General features: G+C 28.4%; 1 pseudogene; it reads left to right on the top strand.

Moving 5' to 3' along the window:
• Nucleotides 1-3,382: 3,382 nt before the first annotated feature.
• Nucleotides 3,383-8,829, top strand: LOC149514705 (argininosuccinate lyase, chloroplastic-like; annotated as a pseudogene).
• The last annotated feature ends 2,263 nt before the right edge of the window (nt 8,830-11,092 follow it).

Genomic DNA, 11,092 nt, shown 5'->3' with positions numbered 1-11,092 from the left:
TAAAGATTTTGAATTGAATAAATATGAATTGACAAAATTCCATCTTATAAATTAGTTGAAAGATAAATAATGGATATGTAATGTACATTGAGAGTTTTAACTAGGATTTCATCTGTTTCGCACATATCTTTCCACTTTAAATTATATATATAAAAAAATGAGTGACTTGCAGGCATCATAACGTATAAATCTATAAACTTGGTTTTAGACACAAGTTTATGAGTCGTCATCAATTTTTTTTTTATTTAGATGTGATTGATTACCTAACTAAATCTTTTCCCTTTTAAAGAGATTCTAAACTTGATTCAGATTCTTTAAAAAAATAGATTATAATCTATAAAACCAGGCTAGGTCTAAGATACTGTTACATATGGGGAAGGTTATAGCATCCCATAACGCCTATTCAAAGGATAATATTTGTTGATTTTGTGTTATCTAAAGCCTTAAAACATCTTCCCAAATAATTTAATATTGAAAATTATTCTTAAATTATTCCAATATGTTGATAATAATTTAAAAATATTTTCTTATCTTAGGAGTATTCAAAGAGACTATTTGTCATGTTGGAATAGGCCTCATTGTCGGATTTTATTTTCAAAATTTATCTTTTTCCAAATCAATAAAATCATCCAAAATTTGGTAAGCTTTTATTATCAAAAAGTTATAATAAAATCCTCTAATAGTTTGGTAAAATTAAATTAATTTCAAAAAATATTTTTAAACCTATTATTTTGGTAAGATTTTATTTCTTAAATTAGATCCTTTAGTAGTTTGGTAGAATTTCTTTAAATTTAATTTAAAAATTTTCTTTAAATCGATGAAATCATCCAATTGTTTGGTAGAAATTTATGAATTTATCTTCTAAAAGTTTTCTTTGAAAATTCATAAAATCCTCCAAATTTGGTAAGATTTTATTCCAAAATTATTTTCAAAAATTGAATTTCAAGGCCATGAAATCTTCCAATTTGTTGTTAGGGTTTAGTTTTAAAATTAACTTTCAAAAATTATATTTCAAATCAATAAAATCCTCTAATATGTTGGTAGAATTTTTATCTCAAAATTTATTTTAAAAAATTAAAATTTTCCAAAGAAACATAATCAAAATAAAAATACCAAGAATGAGTTGGTCAACTTAACTTAATGGCTCAGCTTAGATACAGCTCAATACTTAGAAGTGGCTAGAAAATAGCTCGGATCGGCTTTGGTCAAAAACTGGTCAGGTTCTAATCAATGGCTTACTAATCTTACAAATCTTACATCACAATTTAATTCTACTTTATTTTATAGATCTTAAAATATTCTAATGCTTCATCGTTAGAGTGCATTAAGAATACATAACAATATCGTATGAAATAATCAATGAAAGTGACAAAGCATTTCTTTCCACCTATAGAAAGAGTTCCATGCAAGTTATAGACATCACTATATATTAATTCAAGCAATAGTGTACATCTTTCTACCTTTGGAAATGATTTTCTTGCAACCTTAGTAAGCATACATGTCTTGCATCTTTTATCATGAATTAGATTAGACTCAGACATTTATAATGTTCTATTATAATGTACATGTTCTAATCTATAATGGCATATATCAAAAGATTGAACTATAGAAATAGAATTTTTAATCTTATTATTGATAATAATTGGGGATACATTAAAATTAAACATTCCATTGTTGGCATAACCCTTTCCTAAAAAAATGTCACTCTTTGATAATACAAACTTGTCCCTTTCAAACTCTAATTTGAAACCAAAATTGTTAAATAAACTAGCGGACACTAGATTTTTTCCCATTTCTGGAACAAACAAAACATTTGTAAGATTTAATGTCTTTTCGAAGGTGAATTATAAATCATTGTCCCTTTACCTTTGATTTTAGTTTTTGAAGAGTTCCCCATGTATAATACATTGCCTTTCTCTTCATCTTGGAAATATTTGACTAAGGCTTTATTGGTACATACATGTTTTGTGGCTCCGAAATTGATCCATCAAGCTTCATTGTCTTCAATCATATTCATTTAAAAATTATAGCTATAGAGTTGTCTTTGGTTGTAATGGATGTACCTTTTTTTTTTTTTAAGTGCGATAATCCTTCTTGAAGTGTCATTTCTTTCCATAATAGATGCATGCTCCTTTTTTTTTTGAATTTATGAGAATTAGTATAAAGATCATTTCTTTTTTATGGATTGAATAGGCTTTCTTTCTTCCACCAAATAAACCTTTAAGACATGTTCCTCATTTTTTTTGTCATTTTGCTTATTGTATTATTCTTCTATGTGGAGATGAATTGCATGCTCTTTAAGAGAGATATTTCTTTTTTTACGTTTCAAGGTTCTCTTTAAGTTTTCTATATTGATGGAAACTTATCAATAATAGATGATATAATGAAAGGTTCACCCATTTCCATTTTATATTGCTTGAATTTGTTTAAGATGACTTCAACTTCTTCAAATTGTTCTATTATTAGTTTTGTTTCAACCATTTTGAACATGTTCTATCTTGACACTAGGAACTTTCTACTAGTTACATCATTTTTCATGTATCTTGCATTGAGTTTATCCCATAATTTTTTTGCTGATGTATTATTGATGTATGTATAAATAATAGAATCATACATATTATTCAATATGAACCTCATACATGTGTAGTCCTCATTTCCCCACTTTTGTCTTTCAAGAACTTCAACAACTGTTTTTATTTTTTTTTTTTTTCAATTTGGGAGTTGTTAAAACTCATGCTATGTTTAATGTGGTGATGAGGATATGTATATTTTGCGGCCACCTTAAGCAGTTGCCTTCGTCAAAACGTTCCAACTTTTAGAAGTTAGTAACCATTTCTCTAAGTGAATTGAACTTCATTGTTTAAATTGCAAAAATTGATGGTAAATAAGTCTAAAGATTGTTGTAAGAAATGAATGTGATATCAATGCTTTCCAAGGCCTTCATTTACTTATTGAAGTAGTCTGCTTGTAATGTAGAATAATGTAGCACCAATGTAGAACAATGTAGTCTGCATGTAATGTTGAACAATGTGAATTGAACAAGGCATTCTTCTACTTGTCAGAGTTGTACCAAATGATTCTAAGTAACCAGCCATAAGGTGTGTTTGAAGAACACATTGCTTTAAGCATATTTCACCTCTATCAAACCTTGGGATACATATAAAAAAACCAAAATAATCTATGAGATAAGTGTAGCCAATGTTTGAACTCACTTTTGCACCAATGAAGTCCAAACCATTAAATCCCATTAGAGAAAATGGAAATACTAACTTAAGGTTTATGTTTTCTACCATAAACAAAAGTCTTAATGACTTTATTCTATTTTCAAATTAATAAGGACATAATTTGAGAGAAAGTTTGTTTGAATGTTTTAGATATATAAATGTGTGGTCTATCCATCTCAATTTAAAGAGATTAAAGAGAAGAGTTATTACCTTTTATTAGTGTCATTACACTAAAAAGTATAGCTTTAAACCAAATCAAACTTTTATGAATAATTATGGAAATAACTATTCACTTTTCTAATAGTGAAAGACCATAAATGAAGGAGTATATTTTATAGAATTATCATATGCTTTGTTGAATAAAGTTCACCATGTTAAACTTAATTTTAGCTTATTCTTGAGTAAATTCTTGCAAATTCCCCGAAGCTTGTTTATTTTGTCTTTTTGTTTGGGTTACTAAGTTAAAAATGCAAATCAAGGTCAAAAATGGAGGAGCAAGGATGCCATAATTTTAAGAACCCTAAAACTTAGCCATGTAGATCAAGTTGATGGAAGAATGCCTACCTAGGCTTATGACTAAAACCATGAATGGATCACCTTTGATGATGTGGACTTTTAAGAAGTTGACTTAGAAAATGATATAAGCTCACCATAATCCAATTGGAATCATATTTTAACCTTGATTAAGTCATAAAAATCGAGGATAAAGATTGGCATCATATGAGCATGATGATGGTGAATGCACGTGCACTGGATAATAACCTAACTTAAGAGAATTAAATTGGAGAAAATTATGCAGTTGTAATTATTGGCATCTAAAAAGAATTTTGAGTTGGAAAATTTAGAATTTACATGGAATTAAAATCTCTTCTCATTGGCCAAGAGGATTGCATAAGGATCACCAAGAATGATAATGCTTATCATGTGAACAAAGTTGAAATTTGTAAGTTGCCAAGCTCTCTTGAATCCACAGTTTGAAGATGTTTCCATAAGTTTGAAGTGGAGTTTAGTTAGCAACTAACTTGGCACTTTCTTGGGAGCTAATTGGTACACCTAAGACCAGCCACATGAGTCTTAAGAAGCTTGGAGAAGCAGCTTCCCCTAGCTATAACCTAATCTGCCTCAAGCTATCCTAATTGCTACTATCGGTGATTAGCCTATTTGGATAACCAAAAGTGCTACCTTTGAAGTTTAAGAAGGAGGAACAAGCCAACTGATAAGCCATGAAGAAAGTTATAGAGATCCAAGTCAATGTACAAGAAAAGCAAAGGAAAAATTCAATTGCTTGTTGTAAGAAAAGAGAAAAAATATTTTGCTACTTTCCTTGCTTCATATGTCATGGTTTTTGCTTAAATTTTGAAGGAATTAGAACTAGTTAAGTTGAAGAATGATATGAAACTTCAAAAAGGAGGTATTAATCTATCTAAAACCTTCACATGGGCTACATGAATGAAGAAAGAAGACACTTACCCCAACTAAACTGAGAATGTTTCTAGCCTTGTCTTGATTTGTTGCTAGTTGCTATTTGATCAACTCGGATAGCTCAAGATACAACCTTTGAAGGCTTTAGAAGGATGATAACTCACCTCACTTATAGAAATCTCAAGACACCTCATTGGATTAGCCAAGCAAGTATCACATAGGAAGGAGTTGAGCTAGAAGTGCTAATCAGAATTTTGGCGTGCTTGGCTACTTGTTAAATTGTAAAGCTGGGATGAATTTCTATCCTCTAGGTACATGTGCACTAACTGGTACCAATTTACCAATTGATAGGTTTACGACTTCTGATGTTTAGGATTCATAGCTCTTATGAGGAATATGTATGTGCCAAAACAATCATCATATTTTAGTTTTTGGAATGTCACACATGACCATTGTTTGAGTTATCTCTTTTAATGTCTTGTAGCATGAAAGGTTGTTATCTTTTCCATAGGATTTTCTCAAGCCTAGATCTCCATTTAATTATAATGTTTCATTAGATCTTGATATCTGGCTTCCTTTAACATAATTGCATTTCACTATTTTAAATAGTATTTACGTAGTTTCAAATCGAGATTTTGTTTTAGAGTTTCTTTCTGCTAATTCCATCATAGTGGTTCATCTTTTTTGGCTTGGTGAAGAATCAGTATTGTTGGCTTTAGATGAGTTTCAATTAATCACATCAAGTGACTTTGTTTCCATTAGGAGTAGCATAATGCCTCGAAAGAAAAATCCAGATCCAATGGAACTTGTTCAAAGAAAGTTTGCTAAAGTGATTGGAGATCTGGTTACCCTTCTCACATTATGCAAAGGACTCATCTTGCTTATAATAGTGATTTACAAGTAGAAACTAATTTTATTCACTTAAAATGTGGTTATTTCAATATATCCATTTTATGGACTCCATTGACACTTGACTATCTATTGATGTTATGGTTTATGTTGGTGTTTAATTTGATCTTATAAAGGTACTAACAGGTGTATAAGCCTTATATATTTGAGCCTTTTTCCTTGTATTTTCTTTATTTCTTTGGAGTACTTAAAAAGGCATTCTCTTTTTTTTTTCTTTTCTTTTACCCATAAAAAAATGAAGATAAGAAACCTATTTTTGATAGCATCAAGACCATTATAAGCTTGCTTGAAGTGTTAGCAAAGTTTGTTTACAATATTACTTTCAATGAGAAAAGAATACAAAAGGCTTTACTAGTAGCCTATCTTAATTATATGTATAACTAAAGACATTTGCATATTGATATTGCTCATTTTATAGGGCAAAAGCTATAAAAAGAGCCAATGGTGTGCATTTCTTTGAAAAGGTAGTTAAAATTTAGGCCAACTTTACAAGGACTTAGCCATTTGTAATACTTTCAAATATAATTTATGTTTTTCCATTTAATAAATTCTACCAAAAAAAAACTTTGCAATTGGCTAGTTCAACACATTATGGCACTTGATTATTTGCATACCAACCATATTCTTCATCGTGATGTCAAGGTCAGTGGTAGTTATTGGTAAAGATAAAAAATTTAATGTATGCAAATTTTGGGTTTATAACATTCTAACTTATAATTTTGTCTCAATGTTAAAATATATTCTTGACAAAAGATCAAGACATATGTTTAGGTAATCAGTCCTCTTTTTGCACCTAATTTTCATGATATACTTTATTACTTTGTTTACCATGTGTCAATTGTCTTTCACTCTGTATTTTAAACATGGTGAGTTGTTAAAATGTAAACCTATATAGGTGACTTTGCTCTTGCTAAGATGTTGACTTTTGATGACCTTACTTTATCTATGAGTACTAGATTGATGGTATGGTTTATACAATTTCACAATTTGCTTTCTTTTAATACTATAGTTTATTCTTAGCTCTAACTACAAGTTGTGGGAACTTCTGGTTATATATGCGCTAAGCTACTTGCTAATATACCTTTTTGTTCTAAGTCAGATATTTGGTCTTTAGGTACCTTGCAACAATTGAAATTTGATGAAAATTTGAGTTTGATTATTGTTTCTTGAGTTTTTTCAAACTTGATAAGAGAACTTTATATACAAGCATAAAATATGTTTGATGATCGCCTGTACACATGGTTGCTTACTATCATTAGTTTGACAATCAAGCTATCATGAGTTTGTAAGTTTTTAAGGTGGCCTTTTTTCCTTTTTTTTTTTCTTTACCTTATGTTTGGATTGAAAGGAAGGGAAGGGAAGGAAAGGAAAATAAAGAAAAGTAATGGAAATAGAAAAACCCTTTCTTTGTTTAAATAAACTTTTAATTTAAAGGAAAAGAAAGAGGTGAAAACTTAATAACCTTTGGTTTCTCTTGTAATTCTAATTTTTTTAATTTCCTAATTTGGGGGAAAAGTTAAGGAAAGGAAAGTTGAAAAATTTTATTTTTATAAAAAGACTATTAATCCATATTTTTATTATAACATTAGATTTGATTATATAATTGATACTTCCTATAAAAATAATTTTTTTGAGTATTTTATATTACATCACAGTTTTATAAATATTTTATAATTTTGCAAGTCTTAACAACAAAACAAGCTAAATTATTGTTAGAATAAATTAAAAGGCTAAATTAAGAGTAAATTAATAATTAGCTAATACATCTTATCATATTAAACATGCTCAATTTTGTTTAAAAAGATTTGTTTATACAACTTAGGTAGTATAAAGATATATTTGTATATTATATGTTATTTTATAAAAAAAAAGTTATAATTAGAAAAAATATTATAATAAATTATTTCTTTTCCTTTTCACTATTTATCTAAACAATGGTTGTTAGAATTCTTTTCCTTTCCTTTATTAATTTTAACTATAAAAAAAAGGTAAATGTACCATTCCTTTCCTTTAAAAACCTTTCCTATTATTTCTTTTCCTTTCCTCTATTTATATATATCCAAACATAGCGTTAATATTTAAGATATATGGTGGTTTTTATTCATTATTTTCTGTTCATTTTTCCCTAACCAATATAATTTTTGAATTAAACTAAATTAAACCTTATCAATAAGAAATGTAACATTGACTTTTTTTTTTTTTTATAAACAAAGCTTATTATTTTGGTTAGTAGCTCATTTGATTCTTGAAAATAAAAGAGGATTTTGAAATGTCTAAATCAACTATTAGATGTAGCAAAAACCAGTAATAATGTGTACATACTCTTTGTTACCTAATGATTTCCTTAATGGGCCATCTTATTTGCATACATGTACGTGAAACAATTTCACTATTGTTGATATTTATTTTTGTTCTTTGACTAAATGTGCAATTCTTCTAATGCAGTAATGCTGGAAAGAGGAAAGGTCTTGTGCTTTGTCATGGGTAATTGTTTCTTGCCTTACAAAGTTTTAGAGTTATGTTACTTTAAGTTCTCTTATTTGTTGCTTGATAAAAACTTTTGCAATAACACTAGCATGTGTAACTTGCTTTGTTGCCTTACCTGCTGAAAGAAAGCACGATAAATCATCCAAACTGATAGAAGCAATGTGATTATGGATACAACTTTCTCAAGATTGAAATGGCTATTCTTATAAATAACTGGCTTGTATATGGCACAAAAATTTTGACCTATAAGCTTTGTTTATGATGAATGTTTATATTGGCTTTGGGTTCTTATTGCTAGTTTTTGCATTTAAACATAATTAGTTTATAAAGTTTCTAATGACATTGGCAAAGTTTTAGACATTTACAATTTTAGTTTAATGACAACACATGAAACATTTGAGGCATACAAGTGGTGACTGAAGCTTGGTTACTTGATGGCATCGAGAAACAAGAAGCACAACCTTCATAAGCTTATGACGTAGTTTTATATCTTGTTGTTGATGGCAAAAGAATCCCATAGGATAAACAAGAATCTAAAAAAGTAGCATTTAAATCACTTTTAGCAGAAGTATGCATTTTCTTTAGAGACACTTTAAAAGATAGTAGATGGTCATTGTTTGTCTTAATTCTGTGATTTAATTGCTTGTAGCTTAAGCTATGTGGAAAAAGAGAAGTCTACAAGGATAGCAAATTACGAGAAAAATGTGGTCATATCTTTGAGAAAGATGAGATATTGTATAATTGTGCCTTTTCCCTTTATGACCAAAGATGGGGCATCAATGAGTAACCTAGCAAATTTTATTTAGTAATTGTATATCCACAATTCTATATTCTTTTACATTTGCTAATTCCAAGCTTCATTGGTATATGTATTGTATTATGCAACGAGACAATGTAGTTGTGCAATATTTTTTTGGTAACAATATTAGTTGTTTTTAAAGTTAATAATGTTGTTTCGAAATCTTTATTAACTATTGGTAACGATATAAAGGTTGTTGTAAAAAGAATATTTGCATAAAAAATTTTAGTTGGTAAACATGATGAATGTTCTTGTGCAATGACTTTTTAGCAATAATAATAGTTGTTTCTAAAATTGATAAAGTCATCATTAAATATTTATTTACTATTTGAAATGACACAAATATTGTCGGGAAAAGAATTATTTGCAATATTAATATTTGTTTTTAAATATTCTTAAGTTGTTGTAAAAATAAATAAAAATGACAAAATTATTGTTTTGTAAGAACTTTTCGCAATAGCTTTTGTCATTTTTAAATTAATTATTGTAACTATAAAATAATTGTTACAAAAGTAATTTGCAACAAAAAAATTCTGCTGCAAAAAAAAATTTAGATAACCAAAACAATGTTGTTATGTAAAAGTTTTTGTAACAATGTTGCTAAATATAAGTTTTGACAACCATATTAAATTGTTGTTTAAAGATTATTTATTTACTAATGACAAAAAGTAGTTGCAAAATAATTTTTTAAAATGACCGTTGAGATGATGAAAATCATTACATAAATTTTTAACAATAAAGGTATGTGCAATAATCTTGCAACGACTTTTTTATAGTGAAAAATTTTTAAAAATAACAAATGGCCTTTTAGCAACGATATTGAGTGTTACTAAAATTACTGTTTTTAGTAGTGTAAGTTTATTCGATCAAATTATAAATGTCTAATGGTTTGGATAACACGAAATCAATTGATACTATCTTTCAAATGAGCATTGTAGGAGTATTATAATCTTTTCTCTATATAACTATACTTTCAGACTTTATCTTAATTAGTAAACTAAAATCTATTCTTTTAAAAAATTTAAATCAAGTTTAGGATTTCTTTAAAAGGGGACAGAGTCGGTTAGGTGCCAATAATACTTAAATAAAAGAAATATTGTTAACAACTACTAGTTAATGTCTAACAATAAATTTATGAACTTATACGTATATTATGATATGTTAAAGTAATATTACTGTACATCTAATAAATATATAATTTCATATATTTTTATATTTAAATTTAATTCCTCCACTTATAGCTAATTAATTTTAAGTTTGATGCTTAAAATGATATCATATCATAATTTTTTTCTGTTGTCCTTTCTAAGTCTGTTACGTAACAGATTTATTTCATCTTTACTTACACATGATAGTGGTCTATTAAAATAGTATTATCTCACATTTAATAAATATCTAATTTTTTTTTAAATTTTATATTCAAATTATGCCATTTTCATTTTATAGTAAATTAATTTTAAGTTGGATGATTAATCTACACAGTCTCATAGAAAAAAGCTAAGCTTGGGGATAATATTCTGCTTCCAGATCCATAGCCAATTTGAAAGCTCATGATCAGGTCGTGGATGATCGTTGTTTAATGCAATCATGAATGCACTGGAAAGCGAGTGTACCGGCTCTTGTGAAGTTCCAGCGATGGAGTCCTGACCTGTGTGGTGATATGGGAAAAAGGGGTACCAAGCATAGTTTCAAGAATGTTAGTAGGAAAGTTGAAGGAAATATGAGGGGTGCTAAATCGTTGGAAGGAGGTCTGGATACTGTAGTAGTGATATTGATGTACAGTTTTGTCCACTGAAAATTATTTGATGACCCTCCCCTTTTTATTTTTAAGAAAATCATAGAAATTGATGAAATAAAATAGTGCTGCCATTGTTAGCATATGACTAGGTGGGGTTCTTCATTCCAATATTCAGACATGACATGAGTTTGCATTGTATTTGAGCTGCTTTAAGAAGCGAGGTGACAAAAAAGAGAGTAAATTAAGAAAAACAACTTTTTGACAATTGGGAACCCACTTTCGCTGCAATATTCCAACTTTATTACAACTAAGCACCAGCATCTTCTGTTCGATGTTCCTCACTCTTCATACGCGGTTTTAGTTCATGCTATTCTCAACTGTTATCAAACCAAAAAAAAAAAGGGATTCCACCGCAACAATGTGTACTATAATAATGTTTTACTTGGTAACTGGTAAAGATATAAAAAGTCAAGAAAATAAAAACTTTTCAATTTAATGATTAAGTTTTATAAT

Source organism: Durio zibethinus, chromosome 15 (genome assembly GCF_047325235.1).
Source record: "Durio zibethinus cultivar Kanyao isolate XHJ-2024 chromosome 15, ASM4732523v1, whole genome shotgun sequence".
NCBI classification, from domain to species: Eukaryota; Viridiplantae; Streptophyta; class Magnoliopsida; order Malvales; family Malvaceae; genus Durio; species Durio zibethinus.
Note: the sequence above shows the minus strand (reverse complement) of the source record. Positions and strands in the feature narration are given on the sequence as shown.